The sequence below is a fragment of the Dermochelys coriacea genome, chromosome 7 (assembly GCF_009764565.3).
Source record: "Dermochelys coriacea isolate rDerCor1 chromosome 7, rDerCor1.pri.v4, whole genome shotgun sequence".
Classification (NCBI taxonomy): domain Eukaryota; kingdom Metazoa; phylum Chordata; order Testudines; family Dermochelyidae; genus Dermochelys; species Dermochelys coriacea.
Window position 1 is genome coordinate 22,438,432 of NC_050074.1, and position 8,879 is coordinate 22,447,310.

The window sequence follows — 8,879 nt, forward strand, 5'->3', positions numbered from 1 at the left end:
TTCAGGCATCACATTGTAATGACATTGGTCATCAGTAGGCTTAGAGGGCAGTGCTGTGGATGTGAAGATCCTGCATTCAATCACTGGATCCAAAAAAGTAGCTTTCTTAAGCTGGTAGTAATAGTAGGCTGTTATCCTCCTGTGGACAGGCCACTAGTGGAGGGTGCAACACATGCTCTGCCAGTATGTTGTACAGCCACTTCTGGGATGAAATAGCAAGTGCACAGGAGAAAAGAGACAGGCAGGAACTGGAGGACAAAGATCCAATTGTGAGACAAATGTTCTCACTGAGAAATTTAAGGAGAGGGAGTTCGGAGAACCTACAATACCTAGGCTGCCTTGTCTCCCAGGGGAGCGCTCCCCACTACATAGGCAAGGCACGTATGTGTGTAACAGGCCGAGGAAGGACACTCTTGTTTAAACATTCACCATGTGTTGTAATATTAAACAGTGAAAGTCTTTTGACTGTTTCCCAAGCAGATTTATGGGCTCCACTGGGCCATGTGGAATAGGTGCCCTGTGTCACAATGAGGGAAGAGCAACCAGGTGGAAATTAAAATGGTTACCCAGCGGCTTATGGATTAACTCCTGATTTTTCCTCTAAAAATCCCAGCTTGATTGATGGTACCCCTCCATCCCCAGCAAGAAGTCATCCCGCTCCCTGCCCCTCTCAGCTGCAAGTGCCCCAACTGATATCCCTGTCTCGGCTGCAAGTTCCCATCTCAGTCTCCCATTCATTGATCCCCGGGTCCCCTGCAGCCTAGGACCCACCCCCAAACAAGCCATTAGTCCCCACGACAGTGGCAGGGACACAGAGGGAGCGTTACCATGTAGCCAGTGCGGGGGGCAATGGGAGGGCAGCATGCCTACCTGCATATCCACACTCTGTCTGTAGTCTCCATCTCACTTGCTGCCCTTCTGGGCAAACAGGGATATAGCGCACCAGGAAAGAGCTGGAAGGAACTGTGGGAAGAGGGGACCTGGAAAGCACCAGCTCAGATTTCACAGCCCTTAACTAGCTCACAAGTGAGTGCACAGAAAACAGAAAGGCTTGTGCACCAGGCCCTGGGAAAGGCAGAAGCAGACTAGCTAGTGCTTCGGTGCCCGCCTTTAACAGGGGATTTCTTAGCCAATATCTCACAGAACACCGTAAAGGCAGCCTACCCTGCCCCCAGGCTGCTCAGAGGATAACAGGACCCTGCCATACAGGTCCACTGGCTGCTCTCTGAGTCAGCAGCAGGGGCCAGCCATGGAAGTTATATTTACACCACAAATCGCAGGCACCTCAGTTGCTTCTATATCAGAACTGCCTGGCACATGCTGACTTCAGTTGTTAATGACGAGCTCTGCACCTAGCCAGGCATTAGCATCTCTACGTCCCTGAAGAACATTCAGAAGAAGGGGTAGATTCTGCCTCCCTGAGGGCCAGCGGAGAGTGCCACATTGCCAGCCCTAGAGCTAGGAGACCACCGGGTATCCCCAGGACAGGTCCAGCCAGGCAAGCTTCCTCCCCATTCCTCTCCCAGCCGTGGGCTTCTGTGCTGACAGCCAACACACAGCTCTTGCTGTGAGAGGGGAAGTCTCTCTTCCCACCCACTCGGCCTCTTTGCAGGTGCTGCCGGCCAGTGTCAATTACACCGGCATTTTTTGTGATGCGGGCACCTGTGATGTGATTGAGAGAGCAGGCCCAGGGCATGGGGACCCACATACACTGCAAATGCCACACACCTTTCACACAGCTGGGAGGGGAAGCTTTTTCGATTCTTTCTTTTAAAGGCCAAGCAGATAAAATGTGCTCTGCTCCTGGAGAAAATGGCGACAGCAAATAAATAACCTGCCCGGTTGTGCTTCTTGCTACCCCAGTGACAGCATAAATCTCCCTCCAGTCTAACCCCCGGGGGCTCTGGTTTCACCAGGACGGTGCTGGAGAGCCTGGAGAATGTGGGGGCTGGGTTGGAGAGCACAGACCTTCAATATTCTCTTCTGACAATTTAATTAAGATAATAAAAGCGATCAGGACAAATAAAGATAGCAGTCTTAATGCAGGCCATTCCCAACAGAATTAGACAAGTTGGGGTGCTCCATCTCAGAGACAGCACGTGGGTTTCTATACACACGCTACTGCATACACCCACACGCTAGGGCAGGGGGGGCCAACCTGAGTCTGAGAAGGAGCCAGAATTTACCAATGTACATTGCCAAAGAGCCAAAGTAATATGTCAGCAGCCCCCCATTATCTCCCCCGCCCCCAGCACCTCCTGCCTACCTGCAGACCCGCTGATCAGCGCCTCCCCCTCCCTCCCAATCAGCTGTTTCATGGCATGTAGGAGGCTCTGGGGGAGACGGGGAGCGAGGGCATGGCAGGCTCAGGGGAGGGGGCAGGAAGGTGTGGGGTGGGGTTAGGGCCTGTGGCAGAGCAGTGAGAACTCCCCAGAACATTGGAAAGTTGGCACCTGTAGCTCCAGCCACAGGTTGGCACCCCTGTGCTAGGGCATGGGGACAGACTTACAGGGTGGCTGACTCTCGCCATTTTATCCTGGGGTCTCACCAGATTTGTTGGTGGTTGTTTTTTTTAAGTCCCACCTCCTTGAATCACGTGATGATGTGAGACTCCACTTTTCATTTTTTAAACCACTACATTTCTTGTCCTCCAGCATGAAAACATGACCCGTGCTCACCCAAACGATCCAAAAAGCAGAAAGAACCAAAAAAAGATCATTTAAAAAATGAAAGAGTTATGATTTTTAAGCCAATCTGATTGTTTTGGGTTGCCTGACTCATGAATTTTGAATGCTGGGGGTTGCCACGCATGGATGCATCCCCATGTTGGCACTGGACATCAGTGCAGGGATTGAGGGGTGCAGTTTGTGCCTCCCCTGTTCAGGGCCTGAGGGGGCTAGTGCAGCCCAGGATGCAGCCTAGGGCAGCCCTCAGTGCTGCCTTAACTTCTCCTTCTAGTTCATGGTCTCTATGCAACTTTAGAAGTCTGTCCTTGCCATACCCCATCCTGTCTCTCTGGCCTGTCTCTGTTCCCTCTCAGGAGAAGGGGAGCATAACTGGCTTTGTGCCAGACCTAGAAGCCCCTCTGTCCCCAGAGAATTCCCAGAGAAAGGCCTTATAGCTGCACTATGGCCCCCTTACAGCAGCCTCACTAGCATAAAGTGGTTGCAGGAAAATGATTATTTGGGCCAGTGGTATTTTAACTCATATCGCAGGATGAGTGAAGCTTGATGGGCTACTTTCAGTTGTTGATTAAGGGTTAAATAGAAGGAAATTCACTCTCATTGTATTTGCCAAGTCCCAAAACATTCTGGGAAAAGGAGCTCTTTACATAGGAACCGGGTGCTTTTTATAAAATAACATGTCAGCTTAGATCCCTGCCAAACCCTCCTTGGAAGGAGCTTTGGGAGACCTTAAAATGAAGATCAATTCCAGAAGGTCCATGCTGGTCCCACTGCGGTTATAGGAGTTTTGCTGTTGACTTAAATGGGGTCAGGATGTCACGCCAGATCTTTCAGTGGACCAACAAGTGATGACAGCCACCCTGCCACTTTTAAATGGTGTTATTAATGCCAGAAGATGGTGTAATATAGAACCATAGAAGTGTAGGGCTGGAAGGGACCTTGAGAAGTCACCAAGTTCAGCCCCTGCACTGAAGCAGAAACAAGTAACCTAGATCATCCCTGACTAGTGTTTGGCCAACCTGTTCTTAAAACCTTCAATGACAGGGATTCCACAACCTCCCTTGGAAGCCTGTTCCAGAGTTAGAGAGATTTTCCTAATATCTAACCTAAATCTCCCTTGCTGCAGATTAAGCCCATTACTTCTTGTCCTGCCTTCCACAGACATGGAGAACAGTTTATCACCATCCTCATCCTAACAGCTCTTAACATGTGTAAAGACTGTTATCAGGTCACTACTTCAGTCTGCTTTTCTCAAGACTAAACATGCCCAGGTTTTGTAACCTTTCCTCATAGGTCAGTTTTCTAAAGCTTTGATAATTTTTGTTGCTCTCCTCTTGACTTTCTCCAATTTCTGCATATCTTTTCCAAAGTGTGGAGCCCAGAATGGGACACAGGACTCCAGCTGGGGCTTTGCCCATGCTGAGAAAAGCCGGACAATCAGCTCCTGCGTCTTGCATACAACACTCCAGTTAATACACCCCAGAATGAGATTCGCCTTTTTTGCAATGGCACCACATGGTTCACTCATACTCAACTTGTGATCCACAGTCACCCCCAGATCCTTTTCAGCAGTACTGCCACCTTTCATAGTTGTGCATTTGATTTTGCCTTACTAGGTGCAGTACTTTGCACTTGTCTTTATGAACTACATCTTGTTGATTTCAGACCAAATCTCCAATTTGCCAAGGTCATTTTGAATTCCAGTCCTGCCCTCCAAAGTACTTGGCAACCCCTCCCTGCTTGTCGTCATCAATAAATTTTATAAGCGTACTCTCCACTCCATTATCCACATCATTAAGGAAAATATTAAATAGTACTGGACCCAGGACTGACGCCACTAGATACCTCCTCCCAGTTTGACATTGAATCATTGATAACTGTGCACACAGCATGTTATCCCTTTTGTTCATTTCCTGATTGCAGCTGACCCTGGATGTGCCAATAGCTACATTGGCAGAACACAGCCAAACATCTGCCCATTCTCCAGCCCAACAATTCCTTATACACCCCCCGCCCCACATCTGCCCCGCCGCCAGCCCAGCAATTCATTATACATGCCCCACCCCACAGCTACTCAGCTCCCGCCCAGCAGTTATGCACCCCATATCAACTTACCAAGGGTCACGGTGAATTCTCCAACACTGACCAATTTTAAATCAAGATTGGATGTTTTTCTAACAGATCTGCTCTGGGAACTATTCTGGAGACCTTCTATGGCCTGGGCTACACCAGAGGTCAGACCAGATGATCGCAGTGGTGCCTTCTGGCCTTGGAAACTATGAATCCATGAAATTTTACCCTTCTTCTGCCCCGCTAGGCATCACTTCTCCCTCCCCGCAGCTCCACACCTGTACTGTGCCTCTCAGTGTACCTCTGCTCCACAGGGTTCTTCATCCCCTCCCCAAGGCTTGGGGGATAGCTGCAGCAAGGCCCTCTCCTCCTCCTCCTCAGGCCTGTTGGGGGGCAGCTCCATGGTTTCTTTAGTCCCGTCCCACCCCCAGTGTCGCAGGAATGGAGAGGAGTTCACCCATTTTTCACCAAAGCTACCCTGAGCGTCTGGGCTCTTTCTGCTCCCCCACCTCTCTTCTCCAGGGGGCACTGCAATGGGGAGGGCAGCCAATCCGAGGTGGCTTTCCCCTAGGCTGAAAATCCCACAAAGGTTGGCGTTTCTCTCCTTATTGGATGACTGGCTCCAGCAGGGTCTAAATTAGCCTTACTCTATGAGCAACAGGGGGCAACAAAGATGACACCACAACACACATTGTTTCTGGGAACAGGTGAGTGCTGCTACGGGATAATTATGATGAGAAAGGTTGTAAGGGATTCTGTGGAAACTCACTGACTACTGCAATGTAAACAATCAAATAAAAACAGCCGAACAGCCCTCCCTATCCCATAGCTCCGCTTAATGTAAAGGGGCAGGAGGAAATCACTCACCCAAACTAAATCACTGGGGATCCTAAGGACACAGCAATGTACACAGCTTCCTAAAACAGTCTGACCTGTCTCAGCTGTTGTTATTAGCCAGCATCTCAGTTAGCTTTGCCACTGCAATGACGCAGCTGACACAAATGTGAAACTACTGCCTCCCAGAAAGCAGAGATGGAAACTCACCCCATCCGTCTGTTTGAGGTGAGGATTTCAAAACTGTATTGAGACCATGTAAATTCTAACATTAACAAGGACAAGCAATCCTTCCTGTGCCCTGGCCTACCTTTCCCCCCCTTTCTTTATAAAGCCAAAGGAAATTAAGGGCAAAAAGCTACACTCATGCAGCATTAAGTGTCCCCAATCACAAACAGTTGGACAGTACTAAAGTTACAGTTGCAACAGCAACATTAACTCCTCCATGTTAGAAATATGTAGCATTTTATACTCCTGTTTTTTGGATGAAGTGCATAGCTTAGCATATTACTGTTTATGTTCAATGTATACTGTATACCATAAAATGTAGACGAGCAAAATGTACACTATAAAATATACAGGATATCTGTAACAACAATAGCTTAACATTCGCCCCAAGTACTTTAACTTATGCATGTCTTGTTTTTTGTTGTTGATTTTTAACTGCAACTTTGAAGGAACAGCATCACCTTAAAAAAAAAAAATCATACCTTAGAGGTTGAGGTTGCTGTTTGAACCTGCTGCGTTCCCATGTAATGCTTAAAATTCCTAAAAGAAAGTGATTAGAGAAGAAAACATTGTTCTGTATTTTTTCAGGTTATTTACCTCATGTACTGTCCAGATCTGTCTTGTCAGTTTCATCATTTCCCCTAGCGTGTTAATTACACCCTGATCCTGCAGTAGCTCTGCATGAGTGCAAGGATTTGCCTCTGGAGAATAATTTGCTGGATCCAGCAGACCCTAGATGGGAAAGGCCCTGTATCCCATTCCCTGCCCCCCAAGCCAACCAGCCCCCCCAGTATGGGAACAGATTGGAGCAGGATCAGAGTTTCCAGGATTGGAAAATTTGTTGATTAATTTCCCCTAGTTGTGTGGGGTATTTCACACATCAGAAGGAAAGGGCAAATGAAGAAAAAAAATTGAACATGCTCCTCCGGCTCTGCACCCTGTGAGCTTTTACCCTAAACCCCAGGCTTTGTGGAAACTTCCAGAAAGTTTGCCTACTATTTTCCCTCCTTGTTTTTCATTTGAGGCCTGCCCAGCGCTGTTGGGGCCACAAGGGCGATCAGAATGCAAGGGAAGACCCTTCTCACAGCACTGGCCTAGCAGAAAGTTATGGAAATCTTGGGGAAAAAGCCTATTCCCAGGAGATTCCCAGCCCAGGAATTGTGGGTAAAACCTGTGTTTATGTCTCTGAACTTCTGGGTTGCCAGGTATCTGGTTTTCGACCAGAACACACAGTCAAAAAGGGACCTTGGCGGCTCTGGTCAGCATTGACTGGGCCGTTAAAAGTCAGTTGGTGCGGGGTTGGCAGGCTCCCTAACTGGCTCCGCGTGGCTCCCGGGAAGTGACGACATGTCCCTTTGGCTCCTAGTGTTCCTTGGGCCATGGGAGATCTGCACGCAGCTCCTGCCCTGAGTGCCAGCTCCGCAGCTCCCATTGGCCAGGAATCACAGCCAATGGGAGCTGCGGGGCCGGCGCCTGCAGGTGGGGGGCAGTGCGCAGAGCTGCCTGGCCACACCTCTGCCTAGGAGCGGGAGAGTTATGTTGCCACTTCCCAGGAGCTGCCTGAGGTAAGCACCGCCCGGAGCCCGCACCCCAAATTCCCTCCTGCACCCCAACTCCCAGCCTGGAGCCATCACCTGCACCTGCACCTCTCATTTCTGGCCCAACCCAGGAGCCCGCATCCCCAGCCGGAGCCCTCACCCCTTCCTGTGTCCCAACCTCCTGCCCCAGCCTGGTGAAAATGAGCAAGTGAGTGAGGGTGGGGGAGAGTGAGCGACAGAGGGAGGGGGTATGGAGGGAGTTTGGGGCGGGGCCTTAAAGGGGCAGGGCCTCATGGAAGGAGGCGGGGCTAACATGTTCGGTTTTGTGGTATTAGAAAGTTGGCAACCCTTGCTCATCCAAAGCTCCCTCCCTGTCCTCACGCTCACCATCTTGTCACATTTGATTGACTGATAAATTAAGGCAGACGTGTTTCTCCGGGGATTTGTTTTTTCTCCTCTGCTCCCTCTCCTCATCAGCCATCTACCACACTCTGCACCAAGCCATTCTTCAGCCATCATTGAGGGAAAGCTTGTGTGGAGAGGTGGGTCTCATTATAGACCAGGGGTCTCAAACACGTGGCCCGCGGGCTGCAAGTTATTTGCTGCAGCCCGCCAAGCTCCCTACCCCCTCCACCCGCCCAAGTTATTTCCTGCAGCCACCAAGCTCCCCTCCACCGCCACCCCCAGCGTGCCACGTCCCTGCTCCTCTGCCTACCTCCAGACGCTTTCCGACACCAAACCACTGTTTGGCGGTGCTTAGCACTTTGCAGGAGGGAGGGGGAAGGAGCAGGGAGCCGCGTGCTCAGGGGAGGAGGTGGAGAAGAGGCGGGGCAGGGGCAGAGATTTGGAGAATGGGTTGGAATAGGGGCAGGGAGGGGGTGGAGTTGGGGTGGAGACTTTAGGGAAGGGTTGGAATGGTGGCAGGACGGGGTAGGAAGAGGCAGGGCAGGGCGGGGCCTCATGGAAGGGATGGAGTAGGGTCAGGGCCGGGGGCAGAGTTGGGGACTTCTGTATCTTTGTATGAAAAGGTGTCAGTTATGCGGCCCTCGGGCCAATGTACTAGCCCTCATGTGGCCCTCATTGTGATTTGAGTTTGAGATCCCTGTTATAGACCCTATGGGGGGGCTCATGTTGATCTCTGGCTGGAAAGGGTTCCACCAACAAGGGTCCTTCACCAAAAGTCTGATCCAGCTCCTACCAAATGCAGTGGCAATGCTCGCATTGATTCAATGAGGAAGGACTGAGTCCCAAGTCAATTCCCACGAGTCCTCATCCTGGTCTCCATCAGCCAGCGTTTATCTGTTGGACTCAGCTGGCTTGGTACATTGTGGATAAGAGGAAGGCCGAGCTGAAAGAGGATTTAAAGCTGTCAGAGGGCTTAAATATCAGGACCGGGCCCTCGAAGCAGTTCAGGAACTGAAGGGAGCCAATGGTATGCGTTGGTCGCCCTTGCTCAGAAGGCAGGCTTCTGGGTGTTGGACTAAGTGGAGTTTAACTGTGAAGTTATACCAGATACTTGTGACAC